The sequence below is a fragment of the Trachypithecus francoisi genome, unplaced genomic scaffold (genome assembly GCF_009764315.1).
Source record: "Trachypithecus francoisi isolate TF-2019V2 unplaced genomic scaffold, Tfra_2.0 Lachesis_group0, whole genome shotgun sequence".
In the NCBI taxonomy this organism is placed as follows: domain Eukaryota; kingdom Metazoa; phylum Chordata; class Mammalia; order Primates; family Cercopithecidae; genus Trachypithecus; species Trachypithecus francoisi.
Genome location: NW_022681453.1, coordinates 108,896,660 through 108,912,225, shown reverse-complemented (window position 1 = coordinate 108,912,225; position 15,566 = coordinate 108,896,660). Strand labels below are relative to the sequence as shown.

The following is a 15,566-nucleotide window of genomic DNA, read 5'->3' as shown; positions in this document are numbered from 1 at the left end:
TTTGCTCCAAATACAGATAATTTCCAAAAGATTCAACTCTTTTGAAGCCTATGAAACACTTTGTAGATTTTGTTCAAGAATAGTGAATAAATCTGTAATCACTTTAATTTAGCTTACTATTAACCTTACAAAAAGTATCTCATTTAACAAAGCTTCAAAAAATATATTTAAGCAAATCTATTCACTTCAGTAAGAGAAAAAAAAATAGAATGTACCTGGAAAAACACGTTCTTGCATACATCAATGTGCAAATACATTTGACAAATATATAGACGATGTAAGTTTATCACTGATTAATTGGAGAAAGAGCTATGATAAAATAGTATGGCAGGGAGGGTTAGTTAAGATATCATGGAAAATAAAAGATAGATAAAATTGCTATGAATACTCATTCTCTATATTTATGTAAATTTGGTGGTTACAGAATATTTTAAATGTTGTAGGTATCTGAATATATCAAAATGTTGATAATTTAGAGTAAACTTTTGCCAGTTTGCTAAGCCTGCCCCTCTTCCCCTTGCCCACTGAAGTCACTAGTTATTCATGCACTTTGTCAGTTTAGAGTAACATTTGGGAGATTGCAGGGATTCAAAATGAATTATAATACACCAGAGTGTAGAAAATTTTAGACTGGACACTGGGGTATTAATGTGTGTTGAATGACAATAGAGTTCTCTAGTCAAAAATGTTTAGAAGACTAAGTTTGACATATGAAAGCTTCAAATTTTGTTTTAGTTTTTATGGTAGAAATATTCAGAACCTATTGCTATACACAAAACTAAGCATACACTGAGAAATGTGGAAATCCCTAAAGACTCATGGAACTTTATATTCACTTGGAGAGTAAAATTATAGGTATCAAGATAAATAATGATCAGATCCAACTACAAGATTATGTCATGCTGCCAGTCGGTCATTTCAGAAGCAATTTTTTCCCTTAGTTTCCACATTTCTTAGCAGAATATCTTTAATTTTAAAAAGGCATCTTGAATGAAAGTTCCATAAAGATATTTTTCCTAAAAGTGGCCTACTCATTACTAGCCTTTTCATAATTTTGTATTCCAAAATGGCTTACTCATAATCAGCCTTTTCCTTATCAGTTACCATATGATCCATTATGTTCCACAGTATTTTGAATAGAGATTTCTCAGACCATTCTCTAGCTGTCAAAACAAAACTCACATTTTAAATTCTCACCAGATATAAAGCCTACATAAGAGCATGTAGTTTATTGAGGAGGAACAGGTGCAGTAACTTGAAGCATAGTATCTGGGACATAACCCTGAATTTCAAACTAAGCTGTATTCCTTAGTAAGTTATGACCTTGAGCATATTACAAAACTCTTTGAACTTCAGCCTTCACATTTTTAAAAGGGGGATAAAAGTAGGACTGTATCAAAACCTAAGCAAAATAACAACAACAAAAAATTGGCACAGTGTTCAGATAAGAATATGCCTTAAATAAGTGAAACAACTGGTTATTATCTTTTAAATTATTGGATTTCAGTGAAGACATATGATAGAGTACAGATCTCTTTCTAGCAAAAGTGTTACTCCCCCAAACATGTGTTCCCAGCAATCCATTTTACATCAATTTCTGAGAGGAGTCTGTTACTCTGTTTATTCAAAGTGAGGAAGACTGGACAAAAGGCAAAATTTCTGTTTTCACATACATGTTTTGTCATTGTTTAGACAAAATCATTATCTCAGCATATTTTTCTTGGGCTGCTTTGTTTCTACTAGAAATTTGCAGGCAAAACCAAACATTTCCAGCAAGTCTCTACTTTCTCACTCTTGCCTAAAAGTCAGTGAGGCCCTAAGTGTTTAGCATCTCAAGCATACCAGTGTTCTTTGTGATTTTTTTTTTAGATGCTGTATTCTGCCATTAATCAGATCTTTGCACTAATCTAAGTTATACATGGAACACAGCACACAGCAGGACAGATGGTGTATATATTGTGTCTATTCTAAACGATCAAGACTAAACAATGAAGATTATGAGTACTAAAGGCATGCTTTTATCACCTCATAGATGAAATGGATAAACTTAAATATTTAGAATGTTGAAATGGATTTCTTAGTGGTAGGAAAATGCCTGTGAATGTGTTTGTGCGTACTTGACAATTTCACAGACCTAATCTGCATTTTAAGTTCAGGTTCTAAGTTGTCTTCTAACCTGAGACCACTGATATTAGATTCCTATTTTTTAATCTTTCTATGCCTTATTTTTGCATCCAAATACTTTTTAGTTTACTATTTGCCTAATGTAAGTTTGAACACCCGATTACATAGAAGAAGAGAAATGTTTCTGCTTATTGGTGAGTGACACTTCAGATTTATGCCCCAAACGAATGTCAGCTCTAAGATATATGAGAACATACATGTCTTTAATGGTATAAACATATTGCTGAAAGGCTATAACAATCTTCACTCTGTAACCACTTGTAATTATTGTTATTGGATGAGGTGTGTGAAATGTGATGTTTCAGGGAAATCATATCTAAAATTGAATTAATAAGAAGTAGGATTTTGGTCTTATGAAGAAAAAACTATTGTCATGGCTCAACAACTCAGAGTGAGTGTAATAAATCCTACTTTTAAAAGAAGACAAATTGCAAATTACCCTTCCATCCAGGGAACTGGATTTTTTTTTTAATGATGATGAGGTTATCATTAATGAACAGTACTTAGGGACATGCCCTTCCATTGTGTTGAGTCATTCTTTTGGATGACAAAGTCCAATGGCCATGAACAAAACTTGGCAGAGTTGAAACCCAAGAAGAGCCAAAATTATAAATAGTTTATATGCTGAATTATGGAATTCCAAATGACAAGATAGAACCTTGAAGTTCAATTTAATTCAACAAACACATATCAAGGTTTCTATCATGGCCAGGCAGTGTACCAAGATGAGTAAGACATGGTTCTTGTTCTCTAGGAGCATACAATCTAGCTAAAGAGACACCTAGATAAGCAGAAAGTAAATGTAATACATGCAGTAATAGAAACATACAAAATAAACTGAAATAGCACAGATAATAAATCCTAATAACAAAATGCTTTTCTATTAGGTGGTTTAGAGCAAAGGAGATCTTGTGGTATTATCTTGCCTTGAGTAAATGTGTGATCGCATCTAAATTTATTTCAACTGAACCTTATTAAATTATTTTTATTTTTTTCTACCATAGTTCTTCAGACAAAATGCCTTGCTATTGGGAAGACGTTTTTTCCACCACACCAGTTCACAGATATCCAACTCTTCCTCCATCATTTAAATATGTCATACATTATTACAGTTACAATGGATATTTCTGATCCATATTCAGGTAGCATAAATGCTGGCATGCAAGTAATTTTTGTGAACGTAGCATAAGCCTAAAGTGTTTGACTCTTATTTCTCTGCAGTGATAATACTGATGAATACTATTATGTAGAATGTATGTATGTCCTGTGAATGGGACAGAAGATTATAGGGTTATCAAGTCCATGCAACTTGTGCCTTTCACACTCAATGGAAATGGGCCATCCTCTGTCTTTTCCCTTCACCAAAGGTATATTTATCCTGTGTAAGTATGTGCCTGAAAATGCCTTGTATTAGTCCATTTTCATGCTTCTGATGACATACCAGAGACTAGGAAAAAATAAAAATAAAAAATGGGTTCAACTGGACTTACAGTTCCACATGGCTGGGGAGGCCTCAGAATCATGGCAGAAAGTGAAAGACATTTCTTACATGGCAGTGGCAAGAGAAAAATGAGGAAGAAGCAAAAGCAGAAACCACTGATAAACCCATCAGATCTTGTGAGATTTATTCACTATCACCAGAATAGCACAAGAAACACCGACCCCATGATTCATTTACCTCCCGCTGGGTCACTCCTACAACATGTAGGAATTCTGGGAAATACAATTCAAGTTGAGATTTCAATGGAGACACAGCCAAACCATATCATTCTGCCCCTGGTCCCTCCAAATCTCATGTCCTCACATTTTAAAACCAATCATGCCTTCCCAACAGTCTCCCAAAGTCTTAACTCACTTCAGCATTAACCCAAAAGTCCACAGTCCAAATGTTCATCTGGGACAAGGCCATTCCCTTCCTCCTATGAGCCTGTAAAATCAAAAGCCAGCTAGTTACTTGCTAGGTGCAATGGGAGCACAGGTATCGGGTAAATACAGCCATTCCAAATGGGAGAAACTAGCCCAAACAAAGGGACTACAAGGACCATGCAAGTCCCAAATCCAGCAGGGCAGTCAAATTTTAAAGCTCCAAGATGAACTCCTTTGACTCTAGGTCATGATGATGCATGCGGTGGATTCCCATGGTCTTGGGCAGCTCCACCCCTGTGGTTTTGCAGGATACAGCCTCCCTCCCAGCTACTTTTACTGGCTGGCATTGAGTGTCTGTGGATTTTCCAGACTCACAGTGCAAGCTGTCGGTGGATCTACCATTCTGGGTTCTGGAGGACAGTGGCCCTCTTCTCACAGTTCCACTAGGCAGTGCCCCAGTAGGGACTCTGTGTGGGGGCTCTGACCCCGCATTTCCCTTCTGCACTGCCCTAGCAGAGGTTCTCCATGAGGGCCTCACCAGGTGTTTCCATACATCTTCTGAAATCTAGGCAGAAGTTCCAAACCTCAATTCTTGCCTTCTGTGCATCTGCAGGCTCAACACCACGTGGAAGCTGCCAAGGCTTGGGGCTTCCACCCTCTGAAGCCACAACCCAAGCTGTACATTGGCCCCTTTCAGCATGGCTGGAGTGGCTGGAACACAGGGCACCGAGTCCCTAGGCTGCACACTGCACAGGAGCCCTGGGCCCAGCCCACCAATCCACTTTTCCCTCCTGGGCCTCCGGATCTGTGAAGTGAGGGTCTTCCGTGAAGTTCTCTGACATGGCCTGGAGATATTTTCACCGTGGTCTTTGGGATTAACATATCGTGTCACCACATGCTACGGGCTCCTGCTACTTACGCAAATTCCTGAAGCCAGCTTGAATTTCTCCCCAGAAAATGGGTTTTTCTCTTCTATCACATAGGCTGCACGTTTTCCAAACTTTTATGCTCCACTTTCCTTATAAAACTGAATGCCTTTAACAGCACCCAAGTCACCTCTTGAATATTCTGCTGCTTAGAAAGTTCTTCTGCCAGATCATCTGTCTCAAGTTCAAAGTTCCACAAATCTCTAAGGCAGGTGCAAAATGCCACCAGCCTCTTTGCTAAAACGTAACAACAGTCACCTTAATCCAGGTCTCAACGGGTTTCTCATCTCCATCTGAGACCCCCTTATCCTGGACTTTATTGTCCATATCATTATCAGCATTTTAGGTAAAGCCATTCAACCCGTCTCAAGGAAGTTTGAAACTTTCACACATTTTCCTGTATTCTGAGCCCTCCAAACTCTCCCAACCTCTGCCTGTTACCCAGTTCCAAAGTCGCTTCCACATTCTTGGGTATCTTTTCGCAATGCCCTACTCTACTGGTACCAATTTACTGTATTAGGCCATTTTCATGCTGCTGTTAAAGACATACCCAAGACTGGGATAAAAATAAATTTAATTAGACTTACAGTTCCACATGACTGAGGAGGCCTCAGAATCATGGCAGGAGGTGAAAGGCAGTTCTTACACGGTGGCAGCAAGAGAAAATGAGGAAGAAGCAAAAGCAGAAACCCCGATAAACCCATGAGATCTTGTGAGACTTATTTGCTATCTCAAGAATAGCACAGGAAAGAACAGCCCCCATGATTCAATTACCTCCCCCTGGTCCCTCTCACAACATGGGGAATTCTGGGAGAAGCAATTCAAGTTGAGATTTCAGTGGGGACATGGCCAAACAATATCATGCCTATTTTGGTGCTTTTTGTTTGTATGCTTATAAATATTTTATTCCTAGCTTTCAAAGTATTATAAAATTAACACTCATCTCTCTATTTTCAAATTGTATATAACAGAGTTTTGTTTACTGCTAGAGTTCAGTTAGTTTGTGGCATATCATCTGGACTAACAAACAAAACGTATTCTAAGGGAAGTGACTGACACACAAGCTTGGCACAACTGCACTGTCTCTTTGTGAAAGCAGATGGGTGATAGTGGGTAGAAAATGCTTCTTATCAATTGAATTTCTTTCCTCACCAGGTCTTCATGACATCATGGCTGTTATGAGCTTAGAGAATGATGAGTACTAAAGGATTACATAAAAATAAGACGAAAAGATCTCTTATTTTTCTCTCCCTGAGCTCGTAAATCATTAGGGAACAAGGCAGTATGTCTTTGATCTCTGTAAGTGAAACAGGAACCAGAATCTCCTGTGTTTCTCATGTATGGGATGTATCAAGGGGCCAGTAGTACATCGAAGGCTCCAGTGCACCTTTTTCACTTCAGGCGTCCCCATATTGATAGCTCTGAGACAATGGGACTTCAACAAAAACGGGACCTTCACAAGCATCCAAAGTCTTGAGACTAAATTAAGGGTAAGGGAAATTATGGGAGAGAAATGTATGCCTCTCAGAAACGTCTGAAAGACTCTGAAAAAGGCTAGATGTCACAATGACTTTGCATATGTATGTGTTAATGGGACCCTACTTTTAACCTCAGATTGATATTGCATGGTGACATAGGAGCTCATTAGCAATCATCATTCTTCTAACTTTATATCGTAAGTACTAAATATTTTAATAATGACTTCATAATCTCTACCAAGTTGTGGAGGCAAAATGTCAGCCTAATCAGTAATTTGTCAGCACTAAAGAAAAAGACTTGCACATAGTATTTATATCTGGTCCATATGTGTGCATCAGTGTAAACTTTTAAAATGGCAGGACAATATTGCTAATCGATGAAAAATGGACTAAATTTCTTAGAGCTGCTCCTTATAAATACACACAGGTATATGAATTTGTAGACTGAGATGGTCAACCTGTCATCTTGTATGCCACTTTCATTAATGTTTGACCCACTTATAAAAAAATGAAAATCGGACAATAAGGAGTTACACAATTTTAATAAGAACCAAACACTGCCTGAATTTATCTTCAAGCATCACAACTGAAATTGGAACCTTCCAGATCACTTTAAATTAAATTGATTAATAATACATCATGTTAAAATGAATTTTTCATGGTTTGGGAGCTAATGTTCTCAATTATTTAGCAATGCAAAGTGTCAGAAACCCACACACAACCAGCATGCAGGAGCTGATCCGTGAACTTTCCCTTAAAACAAGATGATAAATGGCCTATTTTTCTATCATACTAAAGCAATATGTTAATTTTTTCCATTCTGAAAACACGTGCTCTCCAGGAAAACAAATCGGGACATGTTCTGTGGTTTTAAAAATAAAATAAAATAAAAATTATTTAAAACACTTTTAAAAAATCTTGGCCCTGAATGTCTATAATAGAGGAACATGTAAATTAGCTAACAAATTCCTTTGGCATATTAGTTTTATGTCTTTTGATTCATATTTTCACAGTCTTTTCAATTCCATCTTCCGTTTTAAATGGAATATCAAGTTAAATAGGAAGTAGGTTTGGAAGGATTATGTGCTTCTATGCCTTTATTTAACATTAAAACTATGTTTGTGTGGGGGGAAATAGTTTACATTAGAAGACACTAAATATAAAATGGTACATAATTTACATTTTGACCATTATATTCTTTGTAATTAAAAATTACTTTAAAGGGCTTAAGTAGTTAATGTGATAAATCAGTGGATTTTTTTTCTTGACAATTTTGCCATGCTCACTTTTGCCTATGTTTTGAGATTCAGAGTAACACTAAGATGTTTATCTCTTTAAGCAAGTATTTTAATGTACCAATTTATAGGAGAGACGATGACCACAAGACACAAGGTCATATAGCTTTAGATGAAGTGATTTGACAGGCTCTCTAGACTAGGTCATCTGAAGACACTGCAAATCTCTCTCATCATCTGCACCATCCACTTTCTTTCTTGTCTCTCTTCGGTTTGCTTTGATGGGAATCTCTTCTTTGTGATAATGTAGAGTTCGATGTGTCAGTTTCCACAGAGTTTTATGAGCCATAGTATTAAACTTTAAATAATGCAGTCTTTAAAAGATCACCATATTATTGAAAGAAAAGTTTCTCAAAGCCACTGAAGATAGCATTAACATTATAAGCATGTTATTAAAAGACTAGTTGTTGAAGTAGACTCTCTCCTGCTGTGCTGGCTCTTCAGTTATCATGGCATCATCAGCACAAATACCGAACACCTTTTAAAGATGTTGTGTCCTTTTTTTTTTTTTTTATTTTTTATTTTTTATTTTTTATTATACTTTAAGTTCTAGGGTACATGTGCATAACGTTTATATCATGTATAACTCCCCAATGCAATCCCTCCCTCCTCCCCCGTCCCCATGATAGGCCCCAGTGTGTGATGTTCCCCTTCCCGAGTCCAAGTGATCTCATTGTTCAGTTCGATGTTGTGTCCTTTTACATGGTTATTGTAGATGGTAAAATCAAACGACTGGAGGAAAAAAGCTCATGTTCTCCGGAATGCGTGTAGGCTGACCACACAGCATGTTATAAGATATTAGACCCTGAAGGAAGCAATAAACGTGGAAAGGAACAACCAGTACCAGCCATTGCAAAAATATGCCAAAATGTAAAGACCATCGATGCTAGGAAGAAACTGCATCAACTAACGAGCAAAATAACCAGTTAATATTATAATGACAGGATCAAGTTCACACATAACAATATTAACCTTAAATGTAAATGGACTAAATGGTCCAATTAAAAGACACAGACTGGCAAACTGGATAGAGTCAAGACCCATCAGTCTGCTGTATGCAGGAGACCCATCTCACATGCAGAGACACACACAGGCTCAAAATTAAGAGATGGACGAAGATCTACCAAGCAAATGGAGAACAAAAAAAAGCAGGGGTTGCAATCCTAGTCTCTGATAAAACAGACTTTAAACCATCAAAGATCAAAAGAGACATAGAAGGCCATTACATAATGGTAAAGGGATCAATTCAACAGGAAGCGCTAACTATCCTAAATATATATCCACCCAATACAGGAGCACCAGATTCATAAAGCAAGTCCTTAGAGACCTACAAAGAGACTTAGACTCCCATACAATAATAATGGGAGACTTCAAAACTCCACTGTCAACATTAGACAGATCAACGAGACAGAAAGTTAACAAGGATATCCAGGAATTGAACTCATCTCTGCACCAAGCGGACCTAATAGACATCTATAGAACTCTCCACCCCAAGTCAACAGAATATACATTCTTCTCAGCACCACATCTCACTTATTCCAAAATCGACCACATAGTTGGAAGTAAAGCACTCCTCAGCAAATGTAAAAGAACAGAAATTATAACAAACTGTCTCTCAGACCACAGTGCAATCAAACTAGAACTCAGGACTAAGAAACCCAATAAAAACCGCTCAACTACATGGAAACTGAACAACCTGCTCCTGAATGACTACTGGGTACATAACGAAATGAAGGCAGAAATAAAGATGTTCTTTGAAACCAATAAGAACAAAGATACAATATACCAGAATCTCTGGGACACATTTAAAGCAGTGTGTACAGGGAAATTTATAGCACTAAATGCCCACAAGAGAAAGCAGGAAAGATCTAAAATTGACACTCTAACATCACAATTGAAAGAACTAGAGAAGCAAGGGCAAACATATTCAAAAGCTAGCAGAAGACAAGAAATAACTAAGATCAGAGTGGAACTGAAGGAGATAGAGACACAAAAAACCCTCCAAAAAATCAATGAATCCAGGAGTTGGTTTTTTGAAAAGATCAACAAAATTGATAGACTGCTAGCAAGACTAATAAAGAAGAAAAGAGGGAAGAATCAAATAGATGCAATAAAAAATGATAAAGGGGATATCACCACCGACCCCACAGAAATGCAAACTACCATCAGAGAATACTATAAACACATCTATGCAAATCAACTAGAAAATCTAGAAGAAATGGATAATTTCCTGGACACTTACACTCTCCCAAGACTAAACCAGGAAGAAGTTGAATCCCTGAATAGACCAATAGCGGGCTCTGAAATTGAGGCAATAATTAATAGCCTACCAACCAAAAAATGTCCAGGACCAGACGGATTCACAGCTGAATTCTACCAGAGGCATAAGGAGGAGCTGGTACCATTCCTTCTGAAACTATTCCAATCAATAGAAAAACAGGGAATCCTCCCTAACTCATTTTATGAGGCCAACATCATCCTGATACCAAAGCCTGGCAGAGACACAACAAAAAAAGAGAATTTTAGACCAATATCCTTAATAAAATAAAATCCTCAATAAAATACTGGCAAACCGAATCCATTAGCACATCAAAAAGCTTATCCACCATGATCAAGTGGACTTCATCCCTGGGATGCAAGGCTGGTTCAACATATGCAAATCAATTAATGTAATCCAGCATATAAACAGAACCAAAGACAAAAACCACATGATTATCTCAATAGATGCAGAAAAGGCCTCTGACAAAATTCAACAGCCCTTCATGCTAAAAACGCTCAATAAATTCGGTATTGATGGAACGTACCTCAAAATAATAAGAGCTATTTATAAAAAACCCACAGCCAATATCATACTGAATGGGCAAAAGCTGGAAAAATTCCCTTTGAAAACCAGCACAAGACAGGGATGCCCTCTCTCACCACTCCTATTCAACATAGTGTTGGAAGTTCTGGCTAGGGCAATCAGGCAAGAGAAAGAAATCAAGGGTATTCAGTTAGGAAAAGAAGACGTCAAATTGTCCCTGTTTGCAGATGACATGATTGTATATTTAGAAAACCCCACTGTCTCAGCCCAAAATCTCCTTAAGCTGATAAGCAACTTCAGCAAAGTCTCAGGATACAAAATTAATGTGCAAAAATCACAAGCATTCTTATACACCAGTAACAGACAAACAGAGAGCCAAATCAGGAATGAACTTCCATTCACAATTGGTTCAAAGAGAATCAAATACCTAGGAATCCAACTTACAAGGGATGTGAAAGACCTCTTCAAGGAGAACTACAAACCACTGCTCAGTGAAATAAAAGGGGACACAATCAAATGGAAGAACATACCATGGTCATGGATAGGAAGAATCAATATCATGAAAATGGCCATACTGCCCAAGGTAATTTATAGATTCAATGCCATCCCCATCAAGCTACCAATGACTTTCTTCACAGAATTGGAAAAAACTGCTTTAAAGTTCATATGGAACCAAAAAAGAGCCCACATTGTCAAGACAATCCTAAGTCAAAAGAACAAAGCTGGAGGCATCACGCTACCTGACTTCAAACTATACTACAAGGCTACAATAACCAAAACAGCATGGTACTGGTACCAAAACAGAGATATAGACCAATGGAACAGAGCAGAGTCCTCAGAAATAATACCACACATCTACAGCCATCTGATCTTTGACAAACCTGAGAGAAACAAGAAATGGGGAAAGGATTCCCTATTGAATAAATGGTGCTGGGAAAATTGGCTAGCCATAAGTAGAAAACTGAAACTGGATCCTTTCCTTACTCCTTATACGAAAATTAATTCAAGATGGATTAGAGACTTAAATGTTAGACCTAATACCATAAAAACCCTAGAAGAAAACCTAGGTAATACCATTCAGGACATAGGTATGGGCAAGGACTTCATGTCTAAAACACCAAAAGCAATGGCAGCAAAAGCCAAAATTGACAAATGGGATCTAATTAAACTAAAGAGCTTTTGCACAGCAAAAGAAACTACCATCAGAGTGAACAGGCAACCTACAGAATGGGAGAAAATTTTTGCAATCTACTCATCTGACAAAGGGCTAATATCCAGAACCTACAAAGAACTCAAACAAATTTACAAGAAAAAAACAACCCCATCAAAAAGTGGGCAAAGGATATGAACAGACATTTCTCAAAAGAAGACATGCATACAGCCAACAGACACATGAAAAAATGCTCGTCATCACTGATCAGCAGAGAAATGCAAATCAAAACCACAGTGAGACACCATCTCACACCAGTTAGAATGACATTCATTAAAAAGTCAGGAAACAACAAGTGCTGGAGAGGATGTGGAGAAATAGGAACACTTTTACACTGCTGGTGTGATTGTAAACTAGTTCAACCATTATGGAAAACCATATGGCGATTCCTCAAGGATCTAGAACTAGATGTACCATATGACCCAGCCATCCCATTACTGGGTATATACCCAAAGGATTATAAATCATACTGGTATAAAGACACATGCACACATACGTTCACTGTGGCACTATTCACAATAGCAAAGACTTGGAATCAACCCAAATGTCCATCAGTAACAGACTGGATTAAGAAAATGTGGCACATATACACCATGGAATACTATGCAGCCATAAAAAAGGATGAGTTCGTGTCCTTTGTAGGGACATGGATGCAGCTGGAAACCATCATTCTCAGCAAACTATCACAAGAACAGAAAACCAAACACCGCATGTTCTCACTCATAGGTGGGAACCGAACAATGAGACCACTTGGATTCGGGAAGGGGAACATCACACACCGGGGCCTATCATGGGGAGGGGGGAGGGGGGAGGGATTGCAGTGGGAGTTATACCTGATGTAAATGACGAGTTGATGGGTGCTGACGAGTTGATGGGTGCAGCACACCAACATGACACAAGTATACATATGTAACAAACCTGCACGTTATGCACATGTACCCTAGAACTTAAAGCATAATAAAAAGGAAAAAAAAGAAAAACAAGACACTCTAAAAGACAAAAAAAAAAAAAAAGATATTATCGTTAATATTTGCCATAGAAATAACCTAACCCAGTTTACTCATTTTGCATATAAGACAACTTTGACTTAAAAGAGTTTAGATGTCTTGCCACAGACCATCTTGTGAGCTGGAAAGCCAGGCACAGAACAGGATTCAGTGACTGCTTTCACAGCGTTCATTCTAGGACATCGTGTTATTATTCTTTTACTGCCTAGTGCTATGCAGGTACTAAGAACAAAAAAGGGCAAGAAAACAAGATAAATGAACGAACAACAAATCAAATATGACCAGGGTTTACTCTGTTAATTACAGAGTTAAAAGTGGGATGAACATTTTTGATTCCAGTTCATTATGCTTTCTCCTTCATAAGGAGTTTAGCTATTTAAAATATTGAGGAAAAAATAAAGTTAGCCTAAATGGCATGAAAAAAAAGGAGGGGTTTATTCAAATAATGGGGGAAAGAATAGTGATACTCTGAACTTCCTAAATGGTAAGCTTGTAATACAAATTGAAAAGACAGGGAATAGGCAATAGAATTTCCAAATAGAAGACAAAAATCAAAATTTATATTGAACTGTCTCTGCAAAACCAAACTATTACATTCAGAAAGATAACTAGGTGAAAAAAAATCTCAAGTTATTTTAAATTTTGTGGTTGATTCTTGTCTTAATCACTTTCAAACAAAAAATAATTTTTTGCAAGGATGTGTTCTCTACCACATACCAAAATGGTCTTCCAACTGTTAAAGTATTAGGTTGGTGCAAAAGTTATTATGGTTTTTGCCATTGAAAGTAATGGGAAAACCACAATTACTTTTGCACCAACCTTTAATAAAATACGAACAAGTCCTGAACAGTCCCTTGAGGAGGTAAAGCTAGTTAAGCTTTGAAAATAACCTTAGATTGCTTAAATTGCAAACAGGCAAAACTTAACTTGAGCTATTTCTTACAAATGCTTATAATAAAGGAAAAACAAACTTAAGCTCAATCAGAAGCAGCCTACAAATGTATAATTATATAACTAGGGACTTGCCAATGGGATAGACCAAATAAGGCCACTATATAACTGTCACCAAACAAATAGAGAGAGAAAGAGAGAGAGAGAAAGATGGAGTCTCGCTCTGTTGCCCAGGTTGCAGTGCAGTGGTGCAATCTCGGCTCACTGCAATCTCCACATCCTGGGTTCAAGTGATTCTCCTGCCTCAGCCTCTAGAGTAGCTGGGACTACAGGTGCGTGCCACCATATCCAGTTAAGTTTGGTATTTTTAGTAGAGACAGGGTTTCACCATGTTGACCAGGATGGTCTCCATCTCTTGACCTCGTGATCCACCTGCCTCGGCCTCCCAAAGTGCTGGGATTACAGGCACGAGCCACTGCGCCCGGTCCAAACAAATATTTTCTTTGCTTTAGTTCTGTGTTGGCCCAATAAAAGTCTCCTCATGGTGTTCCCTTGTTGGAACTCCCTACCTACTTCTGGTTCAGAGCTGTTTGCTCAAATAAACGCTTTAAAATTTTATTATGTTTCAACCTGCCTTTTTTTTTTTTTTTTTAACAAAACCAAACTCAGTTCTCTAAAAATGATGAAAATTTTCAAAAAAAAAAAAAAAAAACCACATGTACTCTTTATAGCCACATTTGGTTGAAAATATACTCAAAGACCTTGTAATCAGTTTTGTCAATTGTTAATTAAGTTAGTTTGCAAGTCATCTTAGTTACCTAGTTTACTGGTGAAAAAAAAATCAGTAAACTAGAATTAATTCAAGTACTTCTTGTGTGCAGTGTAACTGTTCATGCAGTACAGCCTTCTTTTTGTTTATGGGAATTAAGAATGTCTTACTAAAATATCAATGCAACTACATTTTAATCATGGTTTTACAAACTCATGTATATAAAGGTTAGTGTACCATCCATTTCTTTTTTAAAATTCTCCAACCCCATGTATTTTGTTTTTTAGATTTCACTGACAGCAGGTAAACAGTGGGTTAAGGAATAAACACAGATAAATCACCATAAAATGGGAAAATACATGTAAAAAATTATGTCATCACATGCCACGGTACCAGTTATTTGTGTTACTTCTGGGTTTAATTCAAAGCCGTGAACAATATTCCCATTAAACATGTGTTTTGGGGAAGAAAATGAGAGTCCAGAACACGTAAAAGGTGAATAGTAACCTCAGAATGCTGTGTCTGGACTCACTTTTCAGCGTAGGCATAAGCTGTGTAATTGTACACATATAAATTAGGTAACATTTTTATTCAAAGTGATACAAATACCAATGGAATTGGGTTACAAACTTTTTTTTTTTTTAATTTAACCTGCGCTCCAGTGAAAGCAGGTGAAGGTGATTTGTTTTATTACCTGAACTACTTTTTTATTCAGGGCAATCAAGCTCTTCTAAATGAACTACCTGTATATCTTTTTTTTTTCCTCCACAGAGGAAGCTGTAAAAACTAGATCACACTGTGTTGCAGTGATAAGAACTTATTTTCTCTGTCTATTGGGGAAAAAGATGTACATTGTCGTGTTTTTTTCATGAAGGTAGGAAACATGATGTTCTTAAGGTCAAATGCATCCAGGCGATTTAGCCTCATATTTTATTAATAGTAATGGGAATCATGTAGCTAAATCCTGGCAAATTGTACTGAATAGCTATTTCCAATGTTATATGATTAGATTCATAATAAGTGTTCATTTGATATTCAACGTGGAGCAACTCATTTGAAGGGGTTTTGTTTTAGTAATAGTGATATGTCAGTAGGTGGAAAGGCCATTCCATTTGGCATAAAAAATACACTGTAATC

General features: G+C 37.2%; 1 long non-coding RNA gene across 2 annotated transcripts in view; it reads right to left on the bottom strand.

Annotated features, from left to right (window-relative positions):
• Nucleotides 1–15,566, bottom strand: part of LOC117083669 — a 68,913-nt gene that overhangs the window by 29,318 nt on the left and 24,029 nt on the right. The gene's annotated exons all lie outside the window — the stretch shown is intronic.